Below are 23,553 nucleotides of genomic sequence, written 5' to 3' on the forward strand. Positions count from 1 at the left end.
TGGAAATAAATCGCCACTTACTAATTAACTAAATATTCATTTTAAAGTTCAGACAAGTACTTTAAGCCACACTGGCATAGAATAAAGCTGGGGTTTATTGTATTTATAGGAGTGGTTTGTTAATGGTACTGTCATCACTTTTTTGTGATATCACAACCTGACTATTGGATATATAACAACTGTTATCTACTGAGAGGACACATTATTATAATTTTCCTATTTTTCAAGCTAAATACATGGATATCAATGAGCAGATTATAAAAAATAGTATGCGTCCTATTTGTTAGCTGAACTAATTGGATGTCAGGGAGCTTGTTAGTACGCCGATCCAGTATGGTATAACTATCATACTTCACAGTTAGTTATGATGAAGAGCATCTGGCATAGCTAATAACCCGAATTTGCATGTCTGAAATTTCCCCAAACAGTTATTCGTAGTATGTCTCAAATTTCTTTGTTTGAAATTTCTCCCAACAGCTCTCTGTGGTATGTCTTACACACTCTAAAACTTAAATGCTTGAAATTCTAAAAAGAGCGCAGAGGTCGAGGATAAAAGAAAGAATTCCTGGAAGCAGAAATACTTATTTCATTTATCTAAATTGTGCTTATATCACGGTACCAATTGTTTTTCAGAGACCTCAATGCTAATGTTTTGTGAAATAAATATACTTTCTATCCTACCTTAGCATGCATGTCAAACACTGTCATAGAGAACAATGTTAGCTTCTCAATTTGACAAGGACAAAACCAGGTACTCTATTGCATTTAAGAGAGATAACTCTGCTGGAACTAGACAGTGGTAAGAGTTATCTAGTCACAACAGACAGATTTTCAGCCATGTGTACTAGATATGAATTAACATAATCTCACATGTTGCCAAGAGGCTCAACTTTTTTAAAGCCTAACAGAAAGTACAACTCTTACATAATGCACCAATCACAGCTAGTGTTGATGTTTATTTCTGAATACAATGTTCCCTGCACCTTAAGCTCCGCCCAACTGGGGTAGTTCAATTGGTACAGTTATACCTATAGCCAAACTTAATTTTTTCGATAATCTGTGATATAACTAAGGACTGTACAAGAAACAAGTGTACTTAGTCTCGCTTGTCAAAAACAATTTTATGAGGTACCAAGCTGTTTCTTATATTAATGTGTATGTAATGGTCTTTGAACTATTTTAGCTGATGTTTTCATAATTGTCCTTTACTTCCAAACTACATCTGAGAATAAAATGGTTTGTTTCAACTATAAAATGTGTTTTATTCATATGAGCACTTATATAACGTGACATGGATGATATGGGATAAATCACAATGACATTATATCATATTATGTAATAACTAGATCAAAGGTCAATGTAACAAATCGTATGTACCTCTCCTACTACAAAAAGTACAATTCACCTAAAATAAAGGACTTCATATTTGTTAGGTAGATGCAGAGCTTAACATCAGAGACAGGTGAACATAACACAATCTTATTATAAAGTATAAGCTTTGAACACTTTAATAAGTCTGCAGATAAAAGAGGTCACTAACCCCCAGTTCTCACACAAAGGTGTGCTACCCATCCTCTTTGTAGCACAACTATAACGCTTCCCTCATTTGTGTGGTGAATAAAATTGATGCAGGAAGCCAATCAGTCACCAAATTTAGCATATCACAGCTTCTAAGTGTTTATATTGGATTGGGGGCTAGATTTGGGGAAGAAAATAAAGAAAAATGCCAAATATAAACAAAAGTATAGCGAGTCAAATGGAGTTAAACACAGGAAGGAAAGCGTGTATCTAACAGGGCGATGTAGCGTATGATAAAGAAATTAAAGGAGACAAATTCACCAATGTGAAAAATAAGAAGTGAAAGTTTGATGACCTTACCTTGGACAAATATATGGGGCAGGGCCCCATAGTTCCAAGGACAGTCCGAATGCAACCATGCTATAACATCCCTTACAGGTACCCATATTTCAGGGGAAGTTGTGTTCATTCCCATTTAATATAAAAGGGTGAATAAGATAGATAATAGTGATACATATAATGTATATAAGAAATTAAAAATAATGGGCTTAAGTTAGGCAGAAAAATACCATAACCAAACAAAACATACTTTATCAGTTTTTAAACTAGCAAACTTTATTGTGAGAAGTTATTAATTTGCTTCTACTTACGTTTGCATCAAGATTGTGGCCTAATATTATACTTCACAAATCTTCTATTTATTTTCGTAACCATTCACTGAAAATGTGACTTTTTATTTCTTGAAATGTAATGTCTGGTGTAAGGGAGATAACTGAATGATATACATAAGGTGTGGTACTTTTATTTCCTCTAATATATTATCTATATACTATAGATGAGTTCATGAATGACATGTATCAACTTCAATGCAATTCAATTATCCAAAATACATTATTGATAAAGTGAGAACCTAACATTCAGATTTCTATATGTCGTTGAGACCTCAAGAGTGATGTAATTTTGTTTTAATGAGATGAGGTGGCTGTTTTATATCACATAGTTCATGTTCTCTACAATGCTGGCATGTGGAGTGCGGCCTTCTATAACCGCCATACAGATATGATCCCATGGCAACTTGGATTCTTGCGATGCGATCCAAATTTTGAAGAACAGTAGGGACTTGAATGGAATGAATGGGCAATGTGAGACTAAAATAGTTATCATTCAGTATTGTAGGACCTAATATGGAAATTCCACAAGAACAGCTAGACAGAAATAAATAGAATTAATTGAAAGTCAATAGTAGTTATAATTGGGCTTATACAAGTGTCAATGGGAAATGCTGACTTAAAGAAACAGCTCTTGTCTGTTGGTATTCTCTGCTACGTCAACAAAAGGGAATTCAAGAGTATTTAACTAAATAAACTGCACGAACAATTTCAAGGCAGGAAAGTGTACACAAATGGACAGTTAGAGCAGGACAATTAAAATCAAAGTGGGAAGGAATACCATATCTTTAATAAATTAGCTAACATTACTCATACCAGAATATCCAACATGATACAAGTGATCTATCGACAAGTGTACTTAGAGTGTTCTCTATCCTGGTTTATAGCATGCCTTACAAGAACAAGATAGTTGCTTTTTATGCATGATTTGTCATCTTTTGCAGGTAACACAGTCGACATTTGGCCAAAATCAATATATTATATTATCTTCACATAACTTATTTTGTTGCATGTATGTCAATCTTGGAACTCACTATACAGACATAAACCACCAGTCTATGTCTGTCATAGCTATAGTTGCAAAAGCCACCATGTGGTATTTTCTTAAGATTTCATATATGCAATTCTTAAAAGACTGTCAATATTTGACCAAAAATGTTCAGTATCCATTTGTTTTCATACATCAAACTAGTACAGTTCATACATGCCGCCCACCTGTATGCGTTTATATGCATACAATGTGAGGCTTTTCTTTATTATAGGTATCACGGTACCAATTGTATTTCCATAGACATCAATGCTAATGTTTTGTGAAATAAATATACCCTTTATCCTGCCTTAACATGCATGTCACACACTGACATATAGAACAATGTTAGAGTGTCAATTTGACAAGGACAAAACCAGCTACTCCAATGCATTTAAGAGAGATAACTCTGCTGGAACTAGACATAGATAAGAGTTATCTAGTCACAACATACTCATTTTCAGCCATGTGTACCACATTGTATAAAAATGAATTAACATAAACTCACATGTTGCCAAGAGGCTCAACTAAAGTACAACTCTTACATAATGCACCAATCACAGCTATTGTTGCTGTTTTATTCTGAATAGAATGGTCCCTACACCATAAGCTCCGCCCACCCGAGGTTGTACTATTGGTACCTTTATACCTGCTAGCAAACACATGCTGTGACTTGAATGCTGAATATGTTGATACTATGATTATGTTTCAATATAGCTCTAGAAATAGGATTACTTGTTAGATGAACTATGCATCATTGTATACATCGATGTTAAGAGCGTGATGAATGACTTTGACGTTGTCATTAATCATGGAAGGCCTGACGAAATATTATGAATACAATTTAATATGTTTTCACTTTATCAAGATTGAAACTTTCAAGGATCTTAATAATCCTATTACTGGGACAATATATGCAAAGATGTATATGAAAATGGGTTGTACGGATCTGGAAATATTCAATTTCCTAACGTTTGCGTAATGCTTTTGTGGCAAGGTCAGATGTATACTGAAATGTTGTATGGAATTCTCTGGAGAAATGCTTGCGCCAGCTGCATGCATGCTCTTATCTTATGTTTCCTTACAACGTTCTCATCAACACTATCATAGAGAATGTTTACAACTGTTGCATGATTTACAAAGGTGTACTCCATGACTGATTCATCAGTGTAAAATTTTAAACATGTCGGGTCACGAAATTAAAGGCCAGAATGTGTCAGATTGTGTCAGATTCAAAATCGAAGGGCATACGAGTCGCACATATGAGGTTATGAATTGATCCTTCCTTATTCTTCTGGTGAAATGACGTGGTGATGCTCGACTCTTCTTAAAGTATGCTAGGTTAGGTTAAATTTTAACGTCCTGTAAATTCCTTGTCATATGCCAGTTTGATCAACTGGGATTTATATGGTTATGGAGGATAAAAATTTGGTTGGTCGTCTACGTAGAACCTTTTTAAGTGACAATCCAGTTCTTTTGATATGCTGGAGTCGTTTGTGTCCAATAGTTACAGTGTACCAAACATTGAAAAAATCATTACAATTCATAGCCATACAGTATTTGTTCTTTAGAAGCTGATTATGAATTACAGAAAATGGATTTTCAACCGCGGAATAAAGGTCATCATATTCTGTAATTATTGCAACATTGTATAATTTAAACAACTTAAAATTGCAGCATGATGTAATTTTTGTTAAGAGGTTAAAGTAACTATATATGTATATATGATATGGTAACCTTAAAAATTAGTATCCTTCAATACATAAGTATTTGTAATTTATGAATATTTATTTATTTAAATATAAATGTGAGGCAAAGAAACAAACGTTTATTGAAATATAAATATCATGGATCAGCCTGCTAACTTCGAACATCGTAGCCCAGAGGTGTGATTATCATTGAAAGAAAAAGTCTGTGGAGATTTTAGATTGTTATATTAAAAGGAACAGAAGGCTTGAGACCATTGTGTTAAGACCCATATATGCATTCTAAATGCATCCGGAATGGGCTTCTTGTGTGTCTGAGGACACTGTGATTACTCCAAAATGAACCACAAAAGGTGTCCCAGTAAGACAGAGTAAACAACTGTAAGGATGTCGATATCGCTGTCCTTGACCGAACAAAATTTGTGATATTGATGGATACGATAAATTAAAACATTTTGGAATCTCTATTCATTGGATGTGTGGACATATTTTCTTGGCAAGTGATATGGATATGAACAAGGAAAACAGAGACTAATCCCCAAGTAATCGCAGGATATGTCTTTGGAGCTTAAGGCGTTGGGGATCATATGTTGTTCGTTATTTTAGGGGCAATCATTTGCTTTAACATTTCGTACAAATCAGCATTGAGGTACTGGAGTTGTGTTTTGCAGACACCATACTGAAAGAAGACCTACCATGTGCGAGAACTGCGTGTAACTTTTGCTCTTTAATTATGAAAGAACTACAAGTGGATGTTCCTATCAGACCTCTATGTCATGTGTGATTTGTACATTGGTCGTCGTCGGGAGATACGGAGCCATCTAAGGCCAATAATTTATCTTCTTTTCAACTTTTTGAAAGGAATTGTTCCTTAAAGAATGTTTTAAGAAGCTGAAGAATGTTTCTTCTCAAGTCAACACTAAAAAACACGCAGAAACAAATGTAAGTTTTATTCATTTGTTAAGTGCTTTTCGATCGTACAGTACTTTCCAGAAAGTCACGAAACAGAAAACTTTCAGAACAAGTGTCGTTCCGTTAGTCCGGCGCAAAAGAAGACGTATACATACAAATTAGTTCCACCCTCTTCTGGGCATCTGCGGCTTAGTCTAGAGGGTATCAGGATGATGCGTGCTGGCAATGGGATGGGTTTAGAAACGTGTGGAGACCCGGTTTAGATTATCAGTAGTGGACAAAATAAATGTTCCCTAGTTAAATAAAAAGAATTAACCTTGGATAGATCCGTATTCTACACGCACATTTCAAAGTATTGCTATGTATATTGGATTGTATTTAAATTTGATTTAATTTAATTATTTGTAAGTTTTAAAACAAATATTTAAAATTTCATTATATGTCAAAATAATGTAGTTTTATTTACTAGGAACTTGATACTTTTCCAGAAAATACTTTGACGGTGACTGTTTATTTTTAAACACCTAAGGCTGACCTAATCCCTGACAATAATTCAATATTAGTAACAGCCACGTGAACAAGTTTTATTTTATTTTTATTTTTATTGTGAGAATAATAATGATGAGATCGAGGCTGTATTGCATACGTGACCCTTGACTTGTAAATAGTTTTAATGCAGTAAACAACTTTTTTTATTTTATTCTTAGAGTAAAATGATTCATTTTTGTCAAGGCCATGTTGAGAGAACGTGATATAAACATGATCACTTGACCCTCATACGCGTACCTATTCTGTCTCTCGAAAGTACTGTAGAACCATTGTTTTAGAGAAATAATCTCAGAATGTACTTGAAAGACTTGCAGTCAAGTCATTGGCTTCTGTTGTAGCCAGTTTTCGAGTTATATGTTAACTTTTCTTCAGATTATTTGGATTCTAAAAAGAATAATTCGTTTCTCTGGAAATATTTGAGCGCTCATACAGAATTCGTGAAATAAGACATTTCTTAAAAATATTATTCCGGAGTGTTATTTCTTGTGTTTCTACAAGGAACTGTAGACAACAGCACTGTGCAGGATACAACATACGTCATCACTTTCCATCTTGGATTTTTCGTCGGGACTCGAACTTGAATTCATTAGAACATTTAATTCTTAGGATTTTCTAAAAGTCTGTTCGTGGATTATTCTTATTTGTTTCATTTTTACCGTGTTCGTTTTAGAGTAATAAATTATTTGTTAAATTTTTCAAAGCTTGTTGTTTTCACTCTTTCTGTTGTTACTGTTTATTCGAGCCTTAACACGTGACATAAGAGTATGCATAATATGAATAATAACGTTTATAAAGAAATGAACGCTGACGTAATTAATTTGTTGGATGTGCAGAAGACATGAAGTGAATTTATCATTATAAATTGTATAACTGCAATTAACTCTTCGCCAAACACATGTAAGATAAGTCAAGATGTTACCAGCAACGTTAACTCTATCTCGATGAATCTAAAACCAATTATTTTAAGGTCACCACCAAGCTAATTCGAAGGAATAAAACATTACCACAATAAAATGCCTGCACATGTTTCCAGATCATGCGAGAATAAGAAACGAAAATATTTAGACAATTCAGCTTGTTTTAATGGATAAAAAATCTCTTGAAGTGAAAAGCTTTCTTGGTTTCCTAAACTAAATGAATTGATGCCCAGCTACTGGAAAAAAGGCATATGTTCTGGGTCAGCTGTAGTTAAGAGCTTGAAAAACCATATACAAAAGACATGATCTGTTTACAAAATAAGTGGTGATTTCTCTGATAGTACGAAGTCACTAATTGTCAAAGCTTGACGTGTTTATTTTGCATTAACCTATATGATAGAAGACGGCGAAGGCCTTTAGTAACTTTGAGGGAAGGCGTACCGTCATTGCGTGATTGAAAACCACGGTATGCTGGGTCCTAAGATTCAGGTACAACTTCAGGTCACATAAGTGACAGCTTTAATATTTAGTTTGAATTATACAAAATTCTTTACGAATATATAACACAATTTGTCATAAAATCAAATAATAGTCAATTTCAAAGAGTGAAAAGAATACGGATATAATTTAACGTAATATTCCAATCTTTTGCTACGTATTAAGTTTGTTTATTGCCATTTAAATTTTTACAGTAAATAATCTATGATCTATTACAGACATCGTAATAACATTTCTGCAAGTCCAAACTCTGTCCATGACTCAGGCTAAGCGTCACAAAAATATTAATCTTTGACACTAGTAGGCAAAGTACAACACTGAAATTCGGTCCATGATTTGGGTTTACAAGACCGAGTGTTAGAGTAATCGTTATCGTCACAAGAAATGATCGTTATCGTCACAAGAAATGTTATCAACACGAAATTATCAATATAATCCCAAATTGTAAAATTTCTTTTTTTTTTCAGATCTTGAATTGTACAAGTTAGACTAGTTATCGATTGTGGAATATGGTTACCAGTTATGTTATGGAAATCTATTCATGATACGCTTAGTTCAATTGAAATTGTTGTATCAGTATGTCAGTTAAGGGATACACTCGTTTAATACATACCAATTGTATCGTTCTTGGCTGATCTGGCGCTCGATACAGATGCTCAATACGCGATACAGTATTGCACACTTAAAAATTTCCTTATAGCACACCCAGCCAAGAACTACATTTATAACTTGTAATATTCAATAATGGCCCACTTATAAAATATAGTACATGATCTTATATTGAATTAGTCCAACATGACACGTTAGAAATTTTAAGAAATGCAGTCATATTTGGTGAAATAGGCAGCTTTTGCCTTTGGGGATAACGGGGCAGTACAGTTAAGTAGCGACGGTTAGTTTATGCGAATTTTACGGTATCTAGTGCCGAGAATTAGACTTAACTGAGGTGGGCATCAATATTTAGGACCCAATGCCGAATGATGGAAAATGAGTTCCGAGATGAAACTGGTGTGCAAAGTGACATCAAACGAGAGAGAGAGAGAGAGAGAGAGGAGTATTTTACCGCTGAAATCTAGTATTTATATGTTACTGCATTTGAATGGGAAAATATAAACGATTTTTTTGGATGGGATACTGCACGACCATGGGTGTATAGTATATCCGTCCGACAAAACGAGTTCATATTTTCCCATACCAATGCAGTAACCTTTTCATTATATGCTCATTTTCTTATTCTAACTAAGGCTTAATTACATTAGCAAAATACACTACAAGAAACAAAGTAAATGAATGTATGTCGTATTCCAAACTAAATACACAAGCGCAGATCCATCATTATTAAACAACAACATTATTAATGCGCACATAACTCCGCCCAGATAAGTTTTCTATTTGATCTGGAATGAATAGAGTTTGGTATTTTTGTTTATTCTACGAAATTTCGTGATTATGGACTGGATTCATCTGCGCAAATTGTACATGAAATACATCGGATTGAAGCAGCGCGGGAGAAGCGTGTTGTGATCTGCAAGTGTGCTTGTTCTGTCATTGACTATTTGAAATAATAATGTGGGAAAATATGAAGTTTTTCACTTGCAATTATCAAAAAGACGCTATTGAATTTAATGTTTATTTCATTTTGAGTACAGTAAGGAGGGTGTAATTGGACTTGGAATATAGTCGTAATTACAGTATAATTTCGAAATGTGTAATCAAGCTTGAGAACTCATGATATAGCTCATGTAATTCAGATTTGCAGAACTAAGAAAGTACATTCTGAGGAAATTCAGGATGTAAAACTGTAAGTATATTTTTTGCCATTCTTATTACCAGCGAAGGAAGACATGTTTATGCCTTGTCACTTGCATGTTTTTTGTAAGTACCCTGTCTGGCGTCTACTGTATAGCTAGCCTAAATCCGAAACATTTTATACACAAGTTAACGCGGAATGTGCCAAAAACAGCTGGTATGTAGCAGTCCACGAAACATCTGCTTTAGTCCATTTAGAAATAAACTTCATCAGTCAAAACGTAAAGCGCATACTACGCGAGTGTTCATGACTTGTTTACAAATCAAAAGTACTGTCGTCAGCGTCCATTGTTTGTTTACAATAGAAAGTAGTTCTTTTATGCACTTAAATGCAATATGAAGGTGTGCAATATCGTAAAATACTGAACGATTCTGACAATGTAAAGTTAAAGGAGAAAAAAAATGAGCATTAAACAATGACATACAAATGCCCTACGTTTGGAGAAAGCTTTACCCCACTTTTAATTCCCAAGATACATTCCACAATGTCAATCATCTAAAATACCAAAAATAGTTTAAAATCCATTTCATCGTCAGAGTTCAAGAAATATGGTGTGTGAAATTATTTTTTAAGTAGCAAGCTTAAGTGGAAGAACTTAAAATTTTTCCATTAAAATCATCAAGGAATCGAATTTGTTTAGTACATCTGAAGATAAAGCTGACACGCATTTGTAACATATAGATAGACGTATGACAGAGAGCAGCCACTGTTTTGATTTTGACGTAAATTTAGAAGAATTATATCTCGTTATCATGATGTTGAGACTTTTCCAACACTGGGACTAATAGAGCGAATTGTATGCTAACTTTCTTTATTCTTGCTACTGTTAAAGTTGAAAAAAGAGAAGAAAAAAAAACCCCACAACAAAACAACCCAGAACAATACCGCAATATTGTTTAGAATTCTCTTGTTAAAATATATCCAAATGAATATTAAAAATCAAGTCCATATATGTTAGAAAGAGACCGAATCTTTGGTTTCTTAAAAATATTTGCTTAAATTATTACTTTAAGTTAAATTCATCAATACTTTGTTGTAAAAAATAAAGACATAAAAACACAGTTTGAACTTGTCTTAAATGAATGAGCTATTGGTATAAAATTGAATGTATTTAATTATTACTGGTGAAACTTTCCTTAAAATATGATTGGAAGTAAGTAAGGTGTAAGGAAAAGGATCATTTACTGATTCAAGATCTACGTTCCATTTGAGAGGTAAAATAAATACTTGCCTGTGACTGCACATTACATTACATTCGATATCTCATACAACATTTTGAAAGACTTAAAGCTAAAGAGTAAATCCACATTTGCCATGCAGTCAGGCCGATGATGCAACTGCACAGTATATATCTAGTCCAGGGAGGGATCTTCCTTATAGAGCCAAATGTTTAATTCCTTTTTTAAAGTATGCATTTAAAATATTAATGTGTGTGTGTGTGTGTGTGTGTGTGTGTGTGTGTTTGATTAGGATTTTTAACGTAGCTTTAAAATAATTTTCAGTCATATCGCTACAATGTTTGCAGTATGGCAGTTTATAGTGATGTCTAGCATTGGGGCATCATGCTGCAGACATCCCATTCACATTAATCGGACACCAGGCCGACCAGTCCTAACACTAACCTCTCTTAATGCTGAGCGCCTAGCGAGCAGCTGTTAGTACCATTTGTTTAATATAAATCATTGGTATGACTCGGTTGGGGTTCGAACACGCGACCTCTCGCACTGAAAGCGGACGCTCAAACCACCAGGCAACCGGATGTGATTAAGATAATGTGTGAATATAAATGGGCTATGTAATAAATACGAAACCACATAAGTGTTTTGTTCGGAGTAGGGGAATAACGATTTTGATACGGCGTATGAACATATGTCTCGGCCTGACAGCCTTGACATTCGCACGCTGTTTCACACTCATTCTTTCCATTCACTTTGAACGAAACAAATACGCGGTTTTATCTATCTATCCACATACGCGGTTTTGTTTATCTATCTATCTATCTATCTATCTATCTACATACCTGTCTGTCTGTCTGTCTGACTGTCTGTCTGCCTGTCTGTTCCCAATTTTGGTATGGAATACTCTATATTTTATTCCTTATTCTTCGCTGTATGCATAAATAATATGTATAATTATCTACCAAAAGAGGGAACAAAATTATGCTTACGACATATTCCTTCCCCATTTCCGTTTTTATGTAGAAAACCTCTTAACGTAAGCAAAAACAACTATAAATTAAAGAAGATGCCTTTGAAGCAAGAGACAGAAGATGCCCTTGAAGCAAGAGACAGAAGATGCCCCTGAAGCAAGAGACAGAAGATGCCCTTGAAGCAAGAGACAGAAGATAAATAAACGAGTGAATCAAACATGCGCGGAATCGGTAACTAGAAGCAGACGTTTATTTGGGAATAAGTTACCGAAACATAAGAAATACAAGGTAAAAAGCTAAATGAGATACACGTATTTTACATTAGTCTCATTGAATGGACAGAGATTAGTTTGGTATAGATAAATATGTTTGTATTTTGGGAGCAAAATTGTAGGGACTCTAATGTTCCAATGATCTATGTGAAAATGATGTCATCATTTGACAAATTGTCAACCTGCTACGATAGTTATGTCGGTGGTGAATAATCTGTTGTTTCAGCTGAACTGTTAATAGGTAAGTTCTTCTTACCAGAGTCGACGAAGCATTGATTTATAACTTTGCCGGACGCCACGACAGATACACACGATTTGGACTTACCACAGTTGACGTACGGCGTTTGCATACGACTTAGCAGTTCATCAGAGTATTAAAAACCATCCATTTCAAGGCAATACAGCAGGTACTGATTTGCTGACATTCCATTGACATTCCAGATATCCGGTCTCTGTGACCAATATTTTACGAGAAAATGTTTTCCAAATTTAGTCTCGGAGTTTCTTATATTTTCATTCTTGCAGGAAAATTGCAGACTGACTAGATTTCGTTTGATGAGGGAAGCTTAACCCCAAGAAAGTTTCGTGTGGGAACCCCGCCCCTTATTTAGCGTAACCAATCAGGATTATATATATTTACCGCCTTTTATAACTAGGCGCCAAAATTGTGGTCAGCATGACTTATAGAATTTCAAACAACATATCTGAAAAATTTCAAATCAGACAGTTCCAATATAAAATGGAAGGTACCCTTCCATTTTTTCTAGTCGTCTAACGGTTAAATAAAGAAGTCTTAATTAAGAATCACTTCCTCTCCCGACAGAGACATTACAGATCATTGCAGTATAGCGATTTAACAAGCATTTGTCTCCATAAATCTAATTAATTGTTCTCTAGCCCCAAGTTAATGTGCCCTTCATAGATCGACATAAATTTGCATCCTTGCAGTGACTTTGTGCCGTCAAGACCTATCCATCATGGCCAGATCTTTAAAACTACTATTTACAGTCAAGTCTTTTTTAATATTCATTCTACGCTCATATGAACGTAAGAGTTAATTTTCCTTTAGTACTAAAGATAATTATCATTTTGATAAATTCTCCATATTTCTGACCATCTATATTCATCATACTCTTTTTCATAATTAAGAATCACAATACTCTCCTGCAAAACAAATATATAAGTTTAGCAACCGAGGAAAAAGAAGATCAATTCCGATGATCACTTTATGACGTTGAATGAAGGCGTGACTTAGGTGTATTCCTCATGTATGTGCACTAAAGACTGAAAATGACATAAAACTATAATTACTGAGCGAAAAGTGATAATAAATGAAAATGGTTCGAGAATAAAATTGTTATATTCTTTACCAACAACACATGCCCGTGTAACATACATCAGCAAAATAAATGTGAAAGCCAGATGGATTATAGCCTCGCTTTGGATCCGTGCACTTATCACAACTCTTACCGGAGATTGTGAAACGGGTCTATCTGAGACTACGATAATTTCTTAATTTAGCCTCAGATATGTTTGCTTTCAATTTTTAAGCATTCATACAAATCACCTTAATTTCGAAACAAGCCAGATTCTTATTAGATATTGGTTGCAAATAAATATTTTGAAAAGCTTTGTACAATGTAGAATGATCATTTAGCATTTTTTTTCTGGTCATGACAGTGAAACCAATCGTGTACATTATTAGTAACAGATGATGTAGATGGCTTTACGACATTTACACAAGCTAGGTTTAAGATCTTTAAAATGTATTATAAGCATTACATATATGTTCTAAGAATAGCTTTGAATGCCGACTCGAAAAGGCTACAAACAGGGGCGGATTAAGGCTCACTGGTGCCCTAAGCACTGACAAATCTTGGTGCCCCCCCCCCCCTTCTTTCCACGTACACCTGGGAAGATAACCCTAGGGTGCACCATGATCAAGAAACAGAACATTATGATCAATTTGCACTAGTTTTATTAATTTTCTTTTTACAAATCTTCATTCGTTTTCTTTTCTTTTCACCCTTTTCTCAACTTTGTGGTGCTCCCTTTGGCCCTGTTAGTCTGCTTAATGGTTAATACGCCCCTGGCTACAAAGAAAAGTATTTGAGCCAAATGTGGTATTTTAGGTATCAAACTTCTAATTTAGAAGTTATTCCCATTTGAAGCCATTTTGCTCGAAGAGAAATATGTCTCATCTTTTATAAACTCCTATATTCTTCCATCCAGTCATTGAGACTGTCAAGCATGTACATTGCCCCACAAAGATAACATGTATTTATTGATTCTCCTTTGGGAGCTATTGTGTTATATATCAAATTATCAATACTTTGTACTACGAATAAACCCGTTATTCACGTGCTTGTGTCACGTGTCTTCGCCAGATCCAATTCCACTTAGTTTCATCATGTCAAAGAGCTGTCCGAACTGAAACTGGATTATCTCGTTGATATTGGTTTACATGGTAGTTCACTCCTGCATCACATATCTGTTTTAGAATGCGACTTTCCCCGACAAGGTCATTGTAGGTGGGTTGCCTGAATATTGTGCACATCGTTTGTATGATTTGTGATAACAAAACCTTAAGGTGCATACGCTAAAATAATTAAATATTGGGCTGAGATCATGCATTACAGTTGTATCTGTTATTAACTAACATTTGCCCTTCTCTCTTCGTCCGTCGTACTGTAAACGCATGCACACATAAATGTCGGTTTTTTATATTGCTACTATTTGAGAAGAGAAATACAGTTGCCCTGCGTGTCGTTCAGATAATTGTATGTTTCACATAGTAGTTCATTTGGCTTGAGGATCTTATCAGAGTTATCAATGATGCCGTCACGTGAAAACCTTGCTGAGATGGGATAGCAGTTTGCTTATGAAGGAAGAAACCCTAAGAATATTTGTTCAATAGGCGCAGGCTCGTGTGAGGAAACTCTGATTAAAAGGGAGGGATGTAAAAAAGAAAAAGTTTGAGATCGGGTTGCATGTCGAGGAAAGACTTAGAAAGAAAGGTGAACAATTATGGAGCAGCTAAGTAAGATGTTAGATTATAAAATTCACAAAGCCAGACGCGCCATTTTTTGTCAGGACTGAAGGGATATGAAGGAAGTTGTATATGCTAATACTTCAACAATAAAAAGAATTACTGAAAATCAAAGTATCAGCGCAATAAAGATACATAAAATTGTCGTCATGTAGTAAATGGTCATTGTAATTATACACTGATTACAGGGACTGTTGCTTGGTTATGGCTCAGAAAACATAATGCAAACACATTTTCCTCTCTTTCCCCATTCCCGCCCCTCACACTATCTCGCAACAGAAACACTTTCAATTTTAGGGATTGATCTAGAGGCAAAACGCCTGCTCCCGTGACACATTGGACAGAGAGTGTGTAAGTCGCTAGATATTAAACTATTTCACAGACATGTCACTAAACCCAACTTGTATTACTTAGAAAGTTGCAAAATAATTTAGCTTTCAGCACCCATTTATGCTACATATATGCATAGGTGGCGTGGATGGAACAACGGATGGCTGTAGGGATATCTGTGTGTTGATGCATGCAGGAAGAAATGGATACAGATTATACGGTTAAAGAGGGCCCTGTCTGTGAAATCAAGCGATAATATACGGCACTCCTTGAGCCTCGAGGGCCTTACCTGTGAAATCAGACAATAATAAAACGGGCCCCTTGAGCCTCGAGGGCCTTGGGCACGTTGTCCTCTTTGCCCTATGGAAAATCTGGCCCTGTTTAAAGTATATGTAAGTGTAAATTAGATCACAGAAATGACAACCACTGACATGCATTTAGAAATGAGATATGCAATCAAAATATATCTGATGGATTGAATCCCTCACCATGGGACTTAACCTATGGCTCATAAAGTGAAAAGTATATAGGAATATAGAAATTCCCGCCCATGAATCATATAAACACGTCATAGGCACACAAAGACGTGTAAATGACATTAGTCTCCACTCCCTGGTGCTGATCCCAAATTTATAAATTTGATACCATTGATATGTCCATATTAGAGCCGCAATAGCAGATCTTGTTTGGCATGAATATATAAATTCAGAAGTAATATTTGCTTCAGTCTGTCCTTACCAAATGCCACCCACCCAGTTGCTCCTTGTTCTTAACCTGGATTCGATTTTCATCCCGTATTATATATATATCCCACATCCTATCCGTACATAAATCGACAGGGCATGGAGAGGTAAATTTATATATGAAGCTCAAATAGCCTTTTTCTCTATTCCTACCACTAACACAATCCAAATAGCAGCCACCACCACCACCACTACCCCAGATATATGTGTGTGTATATATATACACACATCTCAGCCTGCTAGTTGTTCCTGGGGAAGGGAATTGTGTCACCTCCCCCAGGTTTTTATGGGTTCAAGGAACCCTGATAGCTTGGCCTCAGTCTTTGGGTCCATAAAGGTCCCTTACAGTTGAATGGTTGGCTGTCATTAGTGGGAGGGAGAGCTCGGGAACGGCCCTGGTTGCTTTACATCGCTGGTTTCTTGTTGCATTTGCCTGGTATTTCTTGCGTATTTTTTTCTCAAAGTGTTCTAAAAAGGTTGGGATGAGTTCTATGCTGTTTATAGAGGTTGATAGTAGAAATCATGTATGAAGAGAGATTTTCAAGGTTATTATGGTATTACTAGTCGAGGTGTTTAGGGTGTGCTTCCTATGTTATATTATTTATAGGTTTTTAGATATTGCCTCTTTAAGTTATTTATTTATTAATTTTTTTTAGAGATTGAATGTTATTTCTACTTTATTTAGCAAGAGACCGGAGTCCTAGCCGATTACACGGTTCGTTAAGTACATCTAGGACCGGAGTCCTAGCTGATTACTCGGTTCGGGACATCTAGGACATCTGATTTTGCGGTTTCCTTAGTTTTTTTTAGGTGCCTCGTAAGTGAATTATTTATTAATATTTTTATAAAATTGCATGAAATGTTATGGGTTTTTATGTGGTGGCTTCTAAAGTTATTTAGCTAGTTACTGGGTCTTTTGGTTTTGTGGGGATAGTAATTATGTTTTGTTCCTAAGTCCTGCTGAGTCTATGAATTTATTTATATTTTTATATGCTGATTGTTTGTTTTGTTTGTTTTGTTTTATTAGAGTCCATAAGTAACTCTGGGTATGTGTGTGGTGATCCAATCTACTTTTGGTTTTTGATAAATATTTTCCTAGCGGGTTGATATTTTGGGCATATATTGAATACGTGGTGTAGATTTTCGGTGGTGTGGCAGTTAAAGCAGTTAATGGTTTGGGTCCTATAAACCATCCAAAACTGCTTGCTAGTATATATATATATATATATATATATATATATATATATATATATATATATATATATATATATATATATATATATATATATATATATATATATATATATATATGTGTGTGTGTGTGTGTGTGTGTGTGTGTGTGTGTGTGTGACTTAGGCCTGGGTCACTATTTATAAACTATTCAGATCTCGTAACAAAGACTCATATTTGAGATTGGCGACGAAACAGGCATGAGAAGGGATATATACTTCACAAACAGGCATGTGATGGGCTATTAACTTCACAAACACAATATTTCTAGTTCATGGTGAATTTGAACATTTACCCTTTAAGAGAATAAAAAGAAGCTGATCTGTATACAATACAATTTATATTTGACCCCACATGGAAATTATTTAACACAAACTCAAACTGAGACTAAGTTTTCTTTTTCCTAAGAAAGATGCTTATCTATCACTTGCGCAATTTAGATTTAGATTTTGGCTTCCATTATCGATTACAGTAATATATTCTAATTTATAGCAGCATCACATTCTTAGTTTATGCAAAGATATGCCATTATTATTATTATTATTATTATTATTATTATTATTATTTTATGTTTGGGCAGGAAATCATATGAGGCGTACATGTAGAGATGACTACTTTGGGGCTGCTAGATAACCAGTCAGCCCTATATTTGACGTCAATGAACCAGCAGATAGGCAGGAAAATGGCCAACGGCACTATCCACCAGAGAATAGATCAGATTCGTGTGGATATACAAGATACCGACAAATGACCACTGATAGATCCATCGATCGATTGAGATCGAAATTGAGAGAGAGAGAGAGAGAGAGAGAGAGAGAGGCGACCTTTGGACATTTTCATATTTAGTTAATAATAAACGATTTTTAGAACATTATAATACGTTTAATAAACAACAACAATAATAAAACATTAAATACTGCAATCTATCGTATAATCCCAAGGAAAGTGTAACAATACCGTGACGACGAACCATATTCTTGAAGTTTGCTTAGTGTAAGTCCAGTTTCAAGGTTTTCTTCCAGCCCAAATTCTTTTCTCTCTCACTCCAGATTTATGTGTAATTTGCCCCTAATTAATGAGAGGGGAGGAGGAAAGGAAAATAGAAAGGATTATGATGAAAGTGTGTACCATATTAAATTCATTTAGAAAGCGGGGATTATTAATACTTTTTATCGTTATTTCATACTTCATTAATGATTCATGAGTTGGAGTTCATCATTGATCTATGTGCCTAGAATCAATAGCAAACAGTTACAAGAATGTTTATATATGCGTATTATTGGGCCATGGGAGGATCACAATTTGATATCCCATATCAACAGTATTGATGTATCAAATTCCTTTATATCAACACTTTAAAAGCCATGGAAATTGTAATAATGATGGTGTTGTTGATGGAAGATAGACTGGAGTAAAGTACATGTACGATATAGATTCCACAGTACTTATAAACGTTGGGTCCATCTGTTGTCAGTTACTACAAAACGCGATGACGCTTATAACATCAATGATGATGGTGACACGTGTCGCTTATGTTGCGTCTGAGTTTGATATTACAAAATTGATGTCTATCTTGAGCTTATTTCGACCGATTGTATAGTGTTTCAAGTTTATGGTCTTAAAGTAACAGAACAAAAAGCCTAGACGAACGCGTTTGTGAGAAATTTAACCAATAATTTATTTCCCTAGAACCAAAGTGAAAATTTTAAAGGCACTTAAAGTAATGTAAATTAATCTCAAGATATTCCTAAAATTGCTTTTAAAGTTAAAAATTATATAGTGTTCCGAATTGATTCCAATGATGTTCCGAATGAATTCCAATGTTGAATATGCTTCTGTGCCAATAGTCTTCACTGAGCTAATGTGCTAACGGTCTTTATATATTTCAATGATATATTCCAAATTGTCGTTGAATGAATCCACATTAATCCCAAAATAATGTTTTATAAATAATACCATAGACAGAAAAAGGACGAGGACGACGGTCGAAAGTTCACTTCCAGAACATTAAAAGTTGTAAACAAAGTAAACTGGTTTACTTCAGTTTTAGTAAAGAACACGAGAAATATCTGGTAGATCAGGAATTCAGAACGGGGAAACCAATGTTCAGAACTAAAATCCGAGAAAACAGGTTAATAAAATTATCTTGAAGTTTAGTCTACACTCATGGAAAAAAAGTACTATGTAATATGTTGTTTTCAAAATGACCCTGACAATCTACAGTCATAAACAAAAGTTAAACACACAATATAAATACAATAGAAAACGACTGGGTGCTTGAATATCAGACTTTCAGCAAAGTAAACACTATATTAAATATAAATGAAGTAAAACAATTAGAGAAACCCATTAATGCACGTCATACCTTGTTAAATGGAATTTATTCTCGGTTTACTAAATTAAATGGAATGATGCAACGCTACTGGATTATCACTCCATATTATCATGGGTCCGTTGTATTTACGAGTTTGTATGATATACCTAAATCTGCTGTGGAAAACCGCATACACATTTCAAAATCTTATTATAGAGCAATAAATGATCGCTGTAACGGAATGAAGTCAAAATGTACATGCATGACGTAGTTTTATTTATTAACTTCTGTGATAGAAAATGACGAACACGATGAGTTATCTGAAGTAAGGCGTTCCTTCATTCTGTGTTGAAAATCAACATAAGTTGGCTCCTAACATTTAGCTTCAACTTTATGTCAGATAAATGACAGATGTTTATGGTTTGCCTCAATTATGCAAAAATCATTAACGCATATATAACACATTTCGTGGTATCAATCAAACAATCCAACACATCATAGATTAAAAAAAAATACGAATACAATTTAGTGTAATATTCTAATCCATTTATAATCATTACAATTGGTTATTGCTTTGACATTTTGAATGTGTCTTACAACAAGATAAAGCTTCTGATCTATTATAGTTCGGATAAATTGAGTTCATTTGAAATTTTGCATCAATTTGGGTTGTGTAATAGACTAATTTATCTTTCTGTATATACCAATCCATTTTTTGTGATGGAATATTCTTTTGTTATGTATATATAATTTGTATTGACTGTTATTATATAAAATTTCGTTTTGTATTATGGATAATTGTATTTTGGATTTGACAATGTCCAGCAACAAGTCCATTTCCTACCTAATCTGACCTGAATCATTGTTTTATTGAGAAAATTCTGCAAACGACTAATACATATCTAAATTGTTCTCTATGATTATGTGTTAAGTTAGGATTATTATCCTTGCCTGAGTCATGGCCATTGCGTTTACCATGTTTTTTATTATAATTTATAAATGAACTTTCTAATTATAACTAAGATATTTGTATTGTAAACATCTGGGACCTTCCAGAATGAAGTTTACTATTAGGTAATATCTTTTTTAGTTTTGAAAATGCTAATTGTGACCTGACATCTAGTAGAGGATTATATAATATTAATTACCTAGATATTGTCAATTCGTGCTCTTTGATCTCGAGGGAGAATCATTATCCTGTTCATGATTTCATTTGAGCTGGAATTTAGTTATTGAAATTATTCATTAACTGGAAATAAAACGTGCGCATAAAAGATATCATTATTGGAAATGGAGACTTGGATTGATAGTGAAAGTAAAATAGGATTTTATTCTTGGATTGTATTTTTGGGATTCAACAAAAGACTGTTCGCACATCACCATGACACAGGCCACTTCTGGCACATCAACACTTCAGTGTTGGACTTATTTCAGAACATTAATCATTAAAACGTGCGTAGGTAATTATAGGATCATTTGAAATATAATTATCAAAACTGTAAGTTCATCTTACATCTTTCACCTTGTTTTCTAGGGAAAATATATTACTATTTGAATTTTGCAAAGCTTGTCGCTTCTCACTCTTGTCTGTTACTTATTTTAACATCATCAAGTAGTAATACTGCATTGAATTCCTTATTCTTTGCCTTATGTACACATATCTACTAACAGTGGAACAAATATGAAAACAACATTGCTTCAGTCCCTATTTTCATCTTCACGATTGGCAAATCATTAACGTAAACAGGGACAAGCATTGACAAAGAAAGTAGATGACACAAAGAAAAGAAAACAAGACAAACAAGTTGGTCAAACCTGAGTAAAACGATGACTTTCGAGGCAGCAGAAGTAAAGAAGGTTATTCACGAATAATGGACTGGAGAAATAAATAAATGGACAACAAATGTAACAAACGTATTTAATATTGGAATTAATAAAATACTTTCATATGATGTTTAGAACCCTCTGGTGGCCTAGTAGTTAGAACATACACATCAGATGCGGAAGGTCGTGGGTTCGATCCCCGGCCAAGTCATACCAAATACTTACAAAATTTGTACAGCTGCCTAGCCTGGCGCTCAGCATTAGAGGTCAGTGTTGGGACTGGTCGTCCTGGTGTCAGGATAATGTGTCTGGACGGGTCATCATGCTACATGTCTGCAGCATGATGCCCCAGTGCTAAACCTCACTATAAACTGCCACACTGCAGACATCGTAGCGATATGATTGAAAAACTGTTAAAGCTACCTTAAAAATCAAAATCAAACACACACAGACACACACAGACACACACACACACACACATATGCTGGTTTAAGTAAAATGTGCAATACTTTAGGGAAGTGGATTTTAAAAAGTCTTGATGAAATTAATGTCTTCATGTAACAAATTGTCGATCTGCAGTGACAGTTGTATTGGAGAGAAGAGAATGAACCACAAAATGAATATTCCATGTAGTTTCCAGATTCTTCGGAATTCATTTAAAAGTCCAGTCGAACATAAACGAAATAATTGTTAGGGATATGGTTCTTGCTAATAATCCGCTCCAATAATTGACTAAACGTTTTTGAAAATAAATATCATTTGAATCACAAGTCCGTTCTGACCACTGCAGCTAATGTTTTCTTGCTCACTGAATGTGTCAAATGCTTTATAGCAACACAATTCACTCACGATTGTTTGTTACATTACGGCTCTTGAAATAATTGAAACAAAAAGTCGAATCGTACATTACTGTAATCATAAAAGTTCATGAACAAAATGCTTCGGTTATCACACGAAACAATACATAGATGAAACGTAAAAGTTAATATTACTTCAAACTCTGGACATGTTCATGTACCACTTGTTTGTTTGTTTCTCTTTCTTTGTCCTTGACTGACATATAGAGACTAATACATCAATCATGTACACACCTGCTGATGTCCACTACCTATGCATACCATGCGACCGCAAAAGTTTCAAGTAATACCGGACAAAAAACTGACCACTGGTATACAATTTCCTGTATGACTATTGCAGTCAATGATATATTTGATTCTTTTATCAGGGAGTGTTTTCCATATATAAGGCCAGTCATTGGTCAAGATGAACCAAATCTGCATCGACCTATTGACCAGGCCACATTAAAGAGAAGTTATCCAGGCATACCGAAGAAACAAGCATGAAGACCATTGCAGTTTTGACTCTTTGCATGCTGGTTTCTGCAGTGTCTGGTAAGGAAAACAAAACTGATTATTCGTTGGATTCTACTAACAACAATTTTAACTGAAAATCATAGTACGTATTTATTTTAAGATTCTCAAAATCATCTATCCATCTCATTTTTATCTCCTAATCTATATAACCTTGTACACGGTTATCAGTAGGTAGATTTATAAAGGAAATGGAAACCAATTTGGACACATATACGTGTACAAAGATATTTGTTTGATCCAGACGTTATGACTTTATTAGTTATTGATTTCATGTCATCTTTATATTTTTCACAAAGACTTTTCTGTGCAAATTTCATGAGTAAGGGTTGAATTCCCGTGAGTCAGTCACTGTTTATTATTCTACATCATATTGACGATAACTTTAAGAACCCTTGAGTTAATTTGAAAAAGTTGTGTCAGTCATTTTGTGAAAGGTTTTAAATTCGTCTCTCCAGCTGTATACTTTACACAAAAATATATGATAAAAACAAATAAATATCTGCCCTATTTTAAATATTCATTGTGTTAAATATGTTTATATGGATAGAATTTATTGCTGAGAACGGAGTTAATATGTTATCTCTAGTGTGTAAATGTACAAAAGCATTGTGGATATTTACGTAGTTTAATTTTCGTGACAGGTTCCATTACTACGTAGAGACAG

The sequence above is a fragment of the Sinohyriopsis cumingii genome, chromosome 7, assembly GCF_028554795.1.
Source record: "Sinohyriopsis cumingii isolate HCF-2022 chromosome 7, ASM2855479v2, whole genome shotgun sequence".
NCBI classification, from domain to species: domain Eukaryota; kingdom Metazoa; phylum Mollusca; class Bivalvia; order Unionida; family Unionidae; genus Sinohyriopsis; species Sinohyriopsis cumingii.